The sequence below is a fragment of the Thunnus albacares genome, chromosome 18 (genome assembly GCF_914725855.1).
Source record: "Thunnus albacares chromosome 18, fThuAlb1.1, whole genome shotgun sequence".
Lineage (NCBI taxonomy): Eukaryota > Metazoa > Chordata > Actinopteri > Scombriformes > Scombridae > Thunnus > Thunnus albacares.
In genome coordinates this window covers 4515352-4530723 of record NC_058123.1, presented here as the reverse complement: position 1 = coordinate 4530723, position 15372 = coordinate 4515352, and positions in this window count along the sequence as shown.

The window sequence follows — 15372 nt, the reverse complement described above, 5'->3', positions numbered from 1 at the left end:
AGTAAACCGTTAGTTGCAGCGCTACCCTGATTTAACCTGTTTCATCCGTCTGTCTATAAATGTGTGTGTGTGTGTGTGTGTGTGTGTGTGTGTGTGTGTGTGTGTGTGTGAGACAAACAATATTCCAATAGTACATGTCAGCAAGCATTCAGTCTCCATCTTAACTCCATTACCCGTATTGTATGTTGATAGGTTAACATGCATATTAAGCATCCGTCAGTCATTGTTGCATGTGTGTGTGAGTAAACATGTGGAAAATGTCAGAAATGGCCTCTAAATAACCCCCGTGTTCCCTCGTGTTTGTATATTAATATATTAATGATTAAGGAGGAAACTCTCTTCATGAGGTGTTCAGAGCCGTTTGACAGGATAAACAAAATCAGTGTTTTAAAGGACGGGTTCGGATGTTTTTAAAGTCAATCTTAATTAAAATTAAAATATGATGGACTATTATTGATTAAACTATCCAGCAGCATTTAAGATTTAAAAGCTCCACTTTGAACAGATGTTAAGTAATTTTAAGTACATTGTGCTGATAATTCACTTTTCACTTATGAGTAAAAAATTGAATACAGGACTTTTAAAATATTTTTAATGTGCTGTATTAATAGTTTTACTTCTTAACTCTTATTATTTTCAGCTGTCGACTATCTTGATGGACCCGATCAAGATAGTCGACCACTGAATCAATAGTGAAAGGTCGAGCAGCTTTTCAGTCCTTCAAATATAACAGTGTTATTAAGACATTGCTAGAGTGCAAAATTCCCCTAAAGAGCAGAACAAAGCTGCTATCATTACTCTAAATTTAGGTTAATGGCTAACAGCTAGTCAGGTCAGTTTATATATAGAGCACGTATGAGAACAATAAAAAGTTGACCAAAGTACTTTCCAGAGAACTGAGAAATACAATCATATAAAAACCCAGACATAGTTATGAGGATCAAGGGGGAAAATGAATGAATAAAAGTGTAGAATAAAATAAATGGAAATGGGATTTAAATTCTAAAAACACAACAGTATCGCACAGAGAACAGATAAATAATAGAGAGAGAAAATAGATAAATAAAATAAAAACATGTCTTCATGATGACGGATGGTAACACCGTGGTTTCCATGCAGTGGACGTGTTCTGTAACTCCACATAATAACATAATAATACAGTCAGATAACGATTTAAGTACATTGTGCTGATAATAACGTGTCTTTCACTCTTCACTTAGGAGTAAAAATGAATACAGGACTTTTAAAGTATTTTTAATGTGCTGTATTAATAATTTTACTTCTTAACTCTTATTATTTCCTTTATGTTGTGTTTCTATGTTATTAATACTGTAGCACTTTGAGTTTCACTATGAATGAAAATTGTGGCACAAATCAAATGTATTAATATCATTATTATAATTTAAAAAAAACAAACAGTTTTGAGTAATTCTTCTACCACTGCCAATACCAGCATTCCCAGTAAGAGAAAGGGTGAAAATAAACATTTTGCCTCCAAATTACTAAATCCGCTCCTGTTTGAACTGTTGGTTGTACAAATCAAAACATTTTAAGACGTCAAAGTGAGTTTTGGGAAATTTGGATGAACATTTTTTTACTGTTTTATGGTGTTTTTATAGACCAAACAATGAAAGGACCGATCAAGATAATTGACAGTTGAATCATTAGTGAAAGGTCGAGCAGCTTTTCAGCCCTTCAAATATAACAGTGTTATTAAGAAAGTGCTAGAGTGCAAAATTCCCCTAATCAGATAGGGAGCAGAACAAAGCTGCTATCATTACTCTAAATTTAGGTCAACAGCTAACAGCAAGTCTAGTCAGTTTATTTATAGAGCACATTTCACAATCATACAAAAACCCAGACATAGTTATGAGGATCGAGGGGGAAAATAAATGAATAAAAGTGTAGAATAAAATAAATGAAAATGGGATCTAAATCCTAAAAACACAACAGTATTGCACAGAGAACAAATAAATAATAGAGAGAGAAAATAGATAAATAAAATAAAACAAAAACAGAGTGAGACCGTTCATATCTTCATGATGACGGATGGTAACACCGTGGTTTCCATGCAGTGGATGTATTCTGTAACTCCACAGAATAACATAATAATACAGTCATTAGAAGTAACGATACAGAAGGGAGCTAACCTGGAATGCTAACGTTAGTAGCTAACGTTTGTAGCTAACGTTAAAGCAGATGAACACACATTTTAAACCATTCATTGCTCTTTGCAAGTTTAATCAATTCCTCTTTCTGTCCATTTGTATAAACTTTCTCATTCATTGGACCATAACAACTATTGTGTTGTTGCGGTTTTTATATTAGCTAGGCTACGATTGGTCAACCACTGTTTGGGCGCAGAGTAGGGTTCAACCAACAGTGAATTTTGTACTAAAAAGACTAAATTCGGAAGATATAGATGTGATTCATCTAACTCAACTCAACTGAACTTCAAAGTGTATTATTTCCCTATATATAAAGACAATTTTGGACCTTTCTAGACCACCGAGGAGAAATAAATACCGCAAATACCTCTTCCAGCGCACACACAGTACAGCGTATTGGAGAACTGTTTTACAGTAGACTTGAAAATATCCGAACCTGTCCTTTAAGTAACAGCAGGGTTGTTTAGGAGTTGGCTGTGTTACAGTGTTATATTAGCACTATTTCTGTCTCTTTGCATCTTACTTCCATGTGTATGTTTGATTCATTCAGTGTTATCACTCGCGAGCGTTTTGCCATATTCCAGGAGAAATTGTTGACTGTGTGATTCTGAGTAAATATTTTTTAGCTGTTTACTTATATTTTTGTTTTTTGTTTTTTTGTTGTTGTAATAATTTCATTTCTTTGGTATCAAAAGACTGAATGTAAAAAGATAATCATTACTTTGTGCTACTTATACTGATTGAGAGAAATGTCGGGTGGGAGGGTTGACGACGTGGAGAGCTGTGTATTAATATATGACTGCTTAGGTAGAATATAATTCAAGGGTGTAGTTTATAGGTAATCGGTCTCAGTTTTCAGGTACAACACTGTTACCACAAGAGTTATTGAGAACTGAAGTTTAATCAATTCCTCTTTCTGTCCAGGTTACATTTGTATAGACTTTCTCAAAACTTTTTTGGGTGCATTGAGACTCCATTGCATTTAACACTTTCAATAATTAAGTTTCTTAGGAAATAAACTCGATCCTGTTCTAAATGTGTCGTCTTTGTTTTCTTTTTCTATTCCCATGCACAGAAATATCACAGAAAATCAAACAAACTAGAATTAAAAATTTATAGGTGCATTACTACAATATGGGTAACCCTACAAAAAATCGAAACATCAAATAAGTTTTTATGAGGTGGAAAAGATCTGTGTGGAACGATGAGGAGACTGTAACGCTCCTCAAATTAATACATGAAACAAACAGAAATGTCATATTTCCATCATGTTTTCTATGTTATGTTTAATTTGTTTCAGTGTAGGAATGATGACTTGATGTTTCCAGGGATCTGATTGGTCAGTGGTCGCACTGTTGGAAGGTTTTGATCCAATCCTCTGACGTTAACCTACCTCCAGAGCAGGTAGTGGTGATCCACGTGGGTTAAAACTGAGGCAGCTTCATGATACTGAAAATTCAAAGGACAAGTTCAAATTAAGTATGTCTTAAAACAACAGTCAGGTGTCCATATGAACAGTGAAAGGGGTTTTCCTCGCTGTAATCATTCCTCCTGTTCTTACTGGATATTAAAAGATCCTTCAAATGTGCTGTCAATGTAAGTGATGGAGGCCAAAATCCACAGTGTGTCCACAGTCATTTAAAAGTTGATGTGAAGCTTATATGAGGCTTCAGCAGTCTGAGTTAGTCATATCAAGTGGATATCTGACACATTTACAGTCTTTTTTTAGCATCAAATTCCCTCTTTGTGTTTCCTCAGACAGTGTTTCCCTGTTGAGCTACAGGTGGAAGTATAGTAACAAAAAGAGGGACTTTGCCATTAAAAAGACTGTAACGTTGAAAGATATCTACTTGATTTGACTCAATTGGACGCTGAAGCTTCTTATTAGCTTCAGATAAACTTTTAAATAGGTTTTACACAGAAGGAGGACTGTGGATTTTGTCCCCCATCACTTAGATTGTAAGTGCATCATAAAGGGATCTTCTAATGGTTCAGTATGAACAGGAGGAATGATTACAGCAAGAAAACATGTTTCAATGTTCATTTGGTCTCCTGACTGTTGTTTTAAGACACATTTGAAAAACTGTGAACCCGTCCTTTAAGGTGAGACCAAAAGTTGACCATCGTGGGAAAAACTCCTACATCTCACTGTGAGACTCATCCACTGATGACTCACGTGGAGCTTTGGTGACCACAGACAGTCTTGACAAACCACGTCTACAAACTAACCAATCAGAATATGATATGAAACAAGAGAATAGACTGGCAGACATTGCGACACTATCCATGAATCCAGACGTTATACTTTCATCATACACAATGTAAAAGACATGATTTAAAGATCCCCTCCAGATATATTTAAGATATATTAAAATACTCTGAATAATAATATGTCTCTAATATGTTTTTTCCACAAAAAATGTTCAGTTACCTTTTTCAATTTAATTAAAAATGAAACTAATGTTTGATTGAAGAACATGACCTGAAGTGGTCGATGGTTTTCAGTTGTACATCTGACCGTAAGTCTTTATATTAACTCTTTTATTCATTGAGTTCATTGTTCCCTACAAAAAGTCTCATGTCTTAATTTATCGTAAAAGTGATTTTATAACCTTTTCATATTACACGTTTTTCATATCCTTTTCATAATTCCTTGTAATAAAATTTTTAAACTAAATATGAAGTGAAACAAACCTGATCTGATGCAATGAGAAATCAAGGGAGGAAGTAGACAAAGCCTGAAGCTGAAACAACATTTTTGTGTAATCTGTTATTTATTCATGTTAATCTATTCATTTAAGTATTGATGTGATCATTATTATTATTATCAACATCATCATTAGTTAGAGTTTCTGATGTTTAGTAGTGAACTCTGATGCTTTTGGGGTTGTGGGAGATTTCAAAGAGATATACACTCACTGAGCTACTTTATGCTTGGTTACCACAAACTGAAATGTGATGATAACGATCATCTACGTGCAGAATTACTTCCTCAAATGCCCTCAATCTTAAATTTAGACAAAGAAAAATGGGTTTTAAAACCAAACTTGCTGCTCACACAAAAGTAACAAAACAAGAAATGAAAGCTGCATGGTATTCCCAAAAATACCAAAAATACACACAAAAAAATGGTCACCAACCAAACTGGTCACACGCTGACCAGTTCAACCATATGGACCTCCTTTTGTCACACTACGGCTAGATTTTAACCTTACAGTTCTTTTAAATCACAGCTGAAGACTTTTCTGTTTGCTGCTGCCTTTTATTAAACCAAATTTGAGGGTTAATATTTTATTTTGCACTGTAACTTTTATTCTCCTGTTTTATCTGTCTTATTCTTTTTCAGCTTCTTTTTATTTCCAAATTTAACACTTTTTATTGTATTTAAATGTCTTTTTGCTTGTGTTGCTTTTATATTCTGTCTTTTATGCTCGATATAAAGCACTTTGAATCACCTTGTTGTAAAAATGTGCTATAAAAAATAAACTTGCCTTGCCTTACAGATAGCTTTAGGCCCCGGACGAGCCCCCGTTGTAGATTAGATTATTTTTTATTTTGAACATGTTAAAACAACAAAATAAAATATATAGGCAGTGGAAGAAAACAAAAATAACAGCACACTTTCAGTAAGCAACACAAATAATAACCTTTCAATGTATGAAAAGGGCGAAGGATGAAGTAAAGAGCTTTTCTTGTCCTACCCCCTTTTTTTTAAATACTTTATCAATCAAATCAAAGCCAAAAAACATTTGAAACGACACAAGAGAATAAATATAACTTGCATAGAACAATAACAACACAAATCAAAAAGACACGCTGTACCAAATCATATTATTCCACCTCTTTGTTTCATCCATTCTATAACTGTTCAATATGTTATTTTTAAAGATTCGTTTAAGCATGTCACAAACTGGCTCAGGAATCTTTGAAAGCATCTTCACTTTACTTTTAGTGTCTAAAACCTTTGCGCTGTACTGTGTATATCATGCCAGACATTCAAATTCACGACTGACTGCAGTCCGTTGCCTCGATGCACTACAGCTCTCATCTCAATTTCTGCTTTTAGCTCAGAAGTGAAAGGTGAATCGCGGGAGTAAACAGATACTGAATGACAATATAGTAAAATGCAGTAATTGTTGATTGTGACTTGTCTGCTTATAACTACATTATAATGTGTTTATTAAGTGTTTATATACTTTTTATAAATGCCAAATGGGAGAGTTAGAGGAAAGTGTTATCAATGAATACATTTTGATTTATGGACAGAGTCATTTTGAGAATTTGAGAACCGTTGAGGGGTAAACACTGCTTGTACATACCGAGAGGGAACATGTTGTTGTGGCTCAAGGTGTCAAATGAAAGCCTTGATGACATCATAGTGACATCATTAGGGAGAGCTCTACTGGGATTTGATTACAAAAAAAAAGGTCAATGGAAAACCGGCATTATGAGTAACTTGCTCCAACATGAACACAAAAAAAGTTTTGATTACGTTGTCTGTGCTCTTCTTACTGGTTTTAAGTTGGACGGGGCTCAGTTGTGAGGTTGTCTGCTTATGTACCAGGCCAGATCAAATCTGATCAAACTACACTGATACAATAGTCCTAATAAAGCGTATTAGATAGTAAAATGGCCATAATGGATATTTTTCATAATAGCAATTGATCAGATGAGTATATTTAAAATGAAAGGCGTCACTCTTAATGACGAATCCACAGAGAATTATCACCCAAATCTGCTGTTCCCCTCAACTCTACGGAGCATTTTAATGTCTTTCAGCTCATTGTTTTGGTTCACTCTCATAGTGTCGTTTTGGTCCGCAGCAGGCAGCTGTTTTCAGAGACAAAGCTCTGAAAAGCCACTGTACACTACCTGCTCAGCACCAAACAGCAAACAGACAGTTAGCTGTAGACTAGCTGGTGAACATAGTGGAGCATTTAGCAGCTAAAGAGCCAGATATTTCCCTCAGGAGTTGGTGGAAAACAAAAACAGAGCTAAAAGAGAGTGAATATTGGATACATCCAACAGAAACATGACTCCTAATGAGAGCTCTGCTGGACCAAGAGGCAACTACCACGGCTTTAGTTTGAAGTATCTCAAAGTGTCACTGATGGCCGCTAGATGCTTCAACTGACTCCCATTAAAAAAGAATCAACTTCTCTCTAGAAATACTGAGTCAATCATTGTTTTACGAGTCATTATGGTCTCAATCTCTAAATACAGGCCCTCTAATAAGTGTGCTACATGTCATTTAGGAAATTATTGCTCCAATAATAAGATTTGAAGACTTATAGTAGTTTTGATGTTTGCCATGTGGGCGTTCATTGTCAGCTGTGATTGACAGTTGGCTCACCTGCTGCTCTCCTCGGCTCCGGGACTCACACTGAGTCAGACTATTGTTGCAATACTTCACTTAGTTTAATGTTACGATACCTGCCCTGTTAGCAAAATTGAGCTAAATTGTCTGAGGTAGCGGGGCGTGTTTCCAGAACATGAAAGGTGACACCCGGCAATCCTTATTTGGAAGGTCCTGGCTCCAAATGGAAAAGATGGCGCAGACTGTGAGCTGCCACTCAGTAAATGCTAGATTGGATAGGTAGGAGAGTGTGGTTAGGGGTAGGTTACCACACACCTCGCTACATCCATCTCTATGTAGCCTGCAGTCTACAGGCTGGATGTGTAAATAGCATAGTCTGTATATAAAGATATATACTATAAGTCTTCAAATCTTATTAACAGAGCATAACTTCCAAAATGACCACCAGCACACTTATTAGAGGGCCTGAATTTAGAGATTGAGACCATAATGACTCTTTGATAAAACAGATTGAAAATTTTTATTAGAGAAGTTGATGCTTTTTGAATAAGAGTCAGTTGAGCCAAAGATGTTTTTGGAGCCAGTGTTATTGCACCTTTAAGTGCCTCCACATTGGCTTCAAGGTCAAGCCGCGGTTGTTGCCGCTTGGTAAATAGGCGTCCCTGCTCTAACAAGTGTTCAGTATCAAGGTTATAAAATAATAAGTCAGTGTTGTGTTTGCAGCTTGTTCCTGCTGCCACTCAGACTTGAGACAATGCTGACGAATCCAAACTAAAGACCAAACTACCAGTTTGCTCTTAATTAAGCTGTGTAATACACTGTTTTTTATGTGGTCTGATCTACTATTTTATATACGTGCACAACTGCTTACAAACCAACTCGCACTTTTTATTATTGTCCATATGATTCGGGCCTGCTCCCACAAATTGATCTTTTTTTTTTTTAATTGTTTTTGTCTGTGTGCTTGTTTGTTTTGTTTTTAACATTTGTTTTTGTGCTTTTGCTTATGTACAGAATAAGGTGAAGATGAATTTCAGCAGAAGCCCTGTTTTCATTATTTCAGGTTGATTTCCTAAAAACATTTATGCAAATTTTATAAATCACGAAGCGCTACTACATTACACACAGCTGTCATAACACTGTAAACATTCTTAAAACTTGTAAGCAGTCCCAGATAGCAAAATTGCTGTGCCCCATGTCCGGCCCACACCCGACACTTTCATGTGGCCCACATACTGCATGGAATGATGGCACTTGGGTGGTCCGCTCCTGTTTGCCAGATCCGGGCCACAAGCAAACCATAACAATGCCACATGTAAACCAAAAACTAAACAAATAAACCAGATCTGGACCACAGCTCATTTTTATTCTGGCCCTGATCGGGCCCACATCGATATCCTCATCCAGCATGGAATGATGGCACTTGGGTGGTCCGCTCTTGTTTGCCAGATCTGGGCAACAAGAAAGTCATAGCAATACCGCATGTCAACCAAGAACAAACCAAATAAACAAATGGTAAATGGACTGTACTTGTATAGCACCTTTCTAGTCTTCTGACCACTCAAAGCGCTTTTACACTACAAATCACATTCACCCGCCAATCAGAGGAAATCTAGTCATTCACACACTGAGCAATTTGGGGTTCAGGAGCAATTTGGGGTTAAGTATCTTGCCCAAGGACACATCTACATGCGGACTGGAGGAGCTGGGAATTCAACCACCGATCTTCCGATTACTGGACTGTTGTGGATATTTTGAGCAATGGCGCACACAAGACTTTTGATGTCTTCACCTCTAAAATTTTACGATTAATTTAGAACCACAGTAAACCATATATCATATCATATCATATCACATAATATCACATCCAGATTAGCCAGTTCTGAGTGTGCTGTATCTTGGCCAAAACTGGCCCTGATCAGGGTATGAGCCTAGCAAATGTGGCCTGTTTATCTTAAACATATCTGGACCAGTTCTAGTAAATATACAACACAGCCCAGATAGCAAAATTGCTATGGCCCATATCCAGCCCACAACCAACACTTTCATGTGGCCCACATACCACATGGAATGCCATCATTGCACACGGTATGTGGGCCAGAAGAGGATATGGAATGTGGGCCTGATCAGGGCCAGAATAAAGAACTGTGGTCCAGATGTAGGCCAGATCTGGTTTATTTGTTTAGTTTTTGGTTTACATGTGGCATTGCTATGGTTTGTTTGTGGGCCGGTTCTAACAAACAGGAATGGACCGCCCAAGTGCCATCATTCCATGCGGTATGTGGGCCACATGAAAGTGTTGGGTGTGGGCCAAATTTATTGTATAATATTTAGGCCATATTTGTCATATCATATGTTGGCCACTTTAGGTTCACATCAAGTCAAGCCAGTGCTTACTGTGCAATATCTTTGTCAGAACTGGCCTAGGTATCTTTTAAGATAACCGGGCCACATTTGCTGCACCATATGCGGGCCACTTTTGGTTTACACCCACATTAACTATTGTCAACTGGGCCACATTTGTTTTGGGATATTTGGGCCATATTTGTTATTTTACATGTAGGCCACTTCAGGCTCACATCCGTTTTGTCCAGGCCAGAAGAAGGCCAGCAGTGCTGTATCATTGCCTGAAGTGGCCCACTTCCGTATGCTATCTAGGGCATCATCTCTCTCACCTACCTGTGTGTGTGTTTCATGAGTATCTGAGACCACAACACCACTTCCTGCTGCACGTTCGCTTCTTTTCGAGAAGTGTGAGTATAATATAGAGTATAATGTTTGATTATTTAATGTAAATTTAATTTAAAATGTTGTATTATATGTGTAACTGGAACTTTCTACATAGAAAGTCCTGATATCACCAAACTCTGCAGATAAAGCTGAAATAAATTGAACACACTTCTCTTATTTTTAAGGATATACATAGTTGGATTATTCATGCCCTCTGGTGATATCCGTGACTTCATAGTTGGGAAATAACACGGTAATTCCCCAACACACTGGGGGATGTGTGAAATGCTGTGGTTGAGGCACACTTGTCCTCAGCAAAAGAGAGTTTACAATTTCAACAGACTTGTAAACATTTCATCAGCATAAATTTCAATTCTATTGACCAAAGCAGTGCCATTAGTAAGATGTGAGATTTCTGTCACAAATGTTCAGTGATGGAAGAAGTATTCAGATCCTTTACTTCAGCAAAAAATACTAGCTTGATGTAGTTAAAGTATTGCAGTAAAAGTACATAAGTATTAGCAAGCAAGCAAGCAAAATTTATTTATATAGCACCTTTCACAAACACCAGTTACAAAGTGCTTCACAGTCAAAGAAATAAAATAAAATTGCAAAGTGCTTTGCAGTAAAAGAAATAAAATAAAATAATATAAAATAAAGTGAAATTGAAATAAAATAAAAATAAAATCAGAATAAAGAAAAGCAAGGACACCAGATAAAATACACAAGTAGAGCAGATAAAATGGACAAATTAAGATAAAATAGCACATACTACCCAAATGCCTGTCTAAACAAATGGGTTTTTAGCTGCTTTTTAAAGGAGTCTACAATTATCCAAGGACCTTAAGCTTGTTGGAAGAGTGTTCCAAAACTTAGGGGCTGCCGACTGGAAGGCATGATCCCCCCCGGGTCTTAAAATGTGTACGAGGTACACTTAGAAAGCTCTAGGTGGAGGATCTAAGAGCGTGACTAGTGGTGTAGGGGTGCAGAAGGTCACTAATGTACTGTGGAGCCATGTAGGGCTCTATAAGTGAGCACCAAAATTTTAAAATGAATTCTAAAATTTACTGGAAGCCAGTGCAAAGAGATTAAAATAGGAGTTGTATGTGACCATCTGTTGGAGTGTTAACAGCCTAGCAGCAGCGTTTTGGACAGTTTGTATGCGTTGTATGGAAGATTTATTAAGACATTTCATTTCTTGATACCACAGACCGGAGTTTGGCTATGTTTCTAAGGTGAAAGAAACATGATTTAGTTAGTGTCTTAACATGCGCTTTGAAACTTATGGATTGGTCGAAAATTATACCAAGATTGTGCAGGCAAGACCAGGAAGATGAAGATAAGGCACCAAGGTTCTGCCTGATTGCTGACTGAAGATTGTCAGGGCCAAAGATCAGGATTTCAGTTTTGTCTGCATTTAACTGCAGAAAATTGCTTGCCATCCAATTCCTAATTGCGTTTAAACAGATGTTAAGTACAGAGAGTTTGTGAAGCTCATTAGGTTTAAATGAAAAGTACAACTGGATGTCATCAGCGTAGATATGGTAGGAGATGTTCTTGAAACTGCTGATGATTTGTCCTAGTGGCAGCATGTATATGGAGAATAGAATGGGTCCCAAGACTGATCCCTGGGGGACACCACATGACAAAGCTGCAGTGTCCGACTCAAATTCACCTACAGAGATTGACGAAGATCTGTCTGTGAGATATGAGGAGAACCACTCCAATGCAGTCCCAGAGATGCCCACCAGGTGATTTAGCCTGTGGATCAGAATGTGATCAAGTATTATGAGCTTGATGTAGTTAAAGTATTGCAGTAAAAGTAGTGGTTTGGTCCCTCTGACTGATATATTATTATATATGACATAGATAATTAATAGATAGTTAGATTATTAATAGTGAAGCATCAGTGTTAGAGCAGCATGTTACTGTCGTAGCTGCTGGAGGTGGAGCTAGTTTCAACTACTTTATATACAATTAGCTAGTTTAGTCCAGTGGTTCCCAACCTAGGGGTCGGGGCCCCTCCAAAGGGTCAGCAGATAAATCTGAGGGATTGTGAGATGATTAATGGGAGAAGAAAGAAGAAAAAACAAAGTTCTGATACACAAATCTGTTTTCAATTTCTGGACTTTTTCTCTGATCTTTGATATTTGCTGAAATATTGGATCATTTGAACATTTATTGAAATGAAAGCATGTGAGAAGTTTAGACGGTGACCTGAACTAACATGGGTAAGGTGCAGTTCCTTGTTTTGAAAGTAGTGAACCAATAAGACTAATTTTTCATATTGTAGGCTGATCTGTTGGGGTTCAAGAGTCAGCTAACATCTTGTGCAGAACAACTTGATGTGTATTGTTTCAGTTCTCTGCTTGGCCAAATGTTTCATTAAAACATTCTCAGCATTAAGACATCAAAGGCTCGTGTGCACTTTCTTCACTGAGGTGCTGACCATTATGAAGATCCCTTCATAATGCACTTACAATGGAAGTGATGGGGGACAAAATCCACAGTCCTCCTTCTGCACAAAAATGTATTTAAAAGTTTATCTGAAGGTAATATGAAGCTTCAGCGTCCAAATGACTCAAATCAAGTAGATATCTTTCAACGTTACAGTCTTTTTAGTGTCAAAGTCCCTCTTTTTGTTACTATACTTCCACCGCAGCTCAACAGGGAAACACTGTCCGAGGAAACACAAAGAGGGAATTTGATGCTAAAAAGACTGTAAATGTGTCAGATATCCACTTGATATGACTAACTCAGACTGCTGAAGCTGAATATAAGCTTTACATCAACTTTTAAATGACTGTGTGGACACATTGTGGATTTTGGTCTCCTTCACTTACATTGAAAGCACATTTGAAGGATCTTTTAATAGCCAGTATGAACAGGTAGAATGATTACAGCGAGGAAAACCTCTTTCACTGTGTCATGGAAAAATCTTCAAATGGGCAAATAAATCTTCAGGTCGCCCACAACTTAGTATTAAACTGAGAACTTATAAGAGGAAGACTCAAAAAATACACTGGAAGCTGGTAGAGTTCAATGTGAATAGGTTCACTGCATATAAAAAGAGACAGAGCAAACCGAGGCCTTTTGTCCCGGGACAAAGAAAAAACCTGATGCAAAATCAAAACCTCATATTATATACTTTTCATAACTCCTCCTATTGTGGAGCTTAGTTTCTAGTCTCCACTTCATTTTTAATTATAGTCAGCCGTCTGGTCATTATTTCTGAGGTTCATAAGAGACCTTGACACTTTGGTGATAATACAAGGGTGACTTATCTAAAAAATTACTGTTTCAGCATCTTCCACCTTTTTGTCACACTAAAAATGGACCTGACGGCCTTTAATCATTTCACATAGAAAATCAAATTGCTATACCACATATTAGCCTTATTGCTAACTCCCTGGGAACTGTCTCTTATTGGCATAATGCTATCTTTGCACTCTCACTGGCGTATTGATCATGGAAAGGCAATTTTCCAACACAACTGTTCATATGGACACCTGACTGAGTTTGAACAATGTGGGGTAAAGGTAAATGCTGTGTTTCTCTGTGTGAGTTTGAATGTAGTAAGATTTCATCATATTTAGATTTAAAAATAATCTGGCAGTCGACCTTTGGCTGCTGGTTTCAGTGTTGTGATATCCTCTTGTCTGTAGATGACTGGCTTCAACTGGTTTTAGTGTAAATGCATCTTTACAGGAAATATGAGCTCATTTGACCTAGAAAAAACTTTCCTACACCTTCAGGTTATCAAAGTGTTAAGACAGGCATGTTTGTTTGTGCCAGCTCTGAGTCAAAAAGTGTAGTTCAATCCTTAGGTCAGTGGATGTAAACTGAGACCACATGTTGATGGAAATATTGTAGTCACAAACATCTCTCATTATGAGACACAGTACATCTGCTTTGATTTGCTGCTGCTAAATGACACACTAAACACATCATAACTGAACAATATTCTTGCCCACTGATCAGTAATTTATTCAGCCTCTACAGAGATCACATATATGAGTGACACGTAGCAACAAAGACCACAGATTCAAACCGCGGAAACTCCTACGTATGGCTGCGATATCAAGGTCACAAAGAGTAACAGAAACTTTCACTAAAACACCAGATCAGTTTTAATATGAAGCACATGCACAAGCAGAGTGGGTGGTAAATCCTGTTTAGGGAATCACCTGCAGGGAATAAGGCAAACCGCAGAAGAGTAAATATGAGTAAAATTCCCCACATCATGGAATCTTCCTCTCTAATATTAATATTGGCATCACTACCTGTCATTTAGTCTAATAAATTTTCATTGGAAACAAAACTATTTAAAATGTTTCACCCAAATAACAACATATTTCCTTAATTACCTCTAGTGGTTTCTAGTGTCATGAACAAGTATATTTGCTCAAGTACAATTTTGAGGTACTTTACTTGAGTATTTTAATTTTTGCACTACTTTATACTTCCACTCCACTACATTTAAAGATCTGAATACTTCTTCCACCGTCATGAACCGGCTCACGATTCAGACAAAGAGGGAAGGAGAGCACACACGAGATTAGGGGTCAACAAACACAAATAAATAAGATGTGACAGAATCAGTAATATCAGTGATGTATGTGGATGCGTGGGTCAAACCGCTGCCTTGACCTCTCAGACAAAGAGAAAAAAAAGAAGTCTGGATATTTCTCTTTGAATTTAGGAAACCAATCATGTGTTAGGCAACATCACAACATCAAATTTACATTAAAGTGGAACAGAAACCTAGCCTGCCAGCCTAGACAGTTTCATCTACATCGCTGTAGTTCCACTTTGGCAAGTTCAGCTTTTTTGTTTCCACTTCTTTTTGTTTATTACTGTCATGTCCCAGCTGAAGCATTTGAAATTCTCTTTGTTGTTCGAATGTTAAAGCTACAGCGGTGAATACTGGTGAACTTACAGGTTTCCTTTTCACCATCTCAATAACCAGTATTTCTGCTTCTAGACATTTGTTTGCCACAGCAATTTTTTACAGTTTCCGTCAGTTTTTTTTTTGTTTTTTTTTTTGGTCAGAGGCCTCAATGCTCAGTGATCTTTACAAGTTGATCTTTAGTACAACAGTCAAAAAGATCCTCAGAGGGAGACTGAGTGAAACCTTCTATTAAAGAGGCCATATTT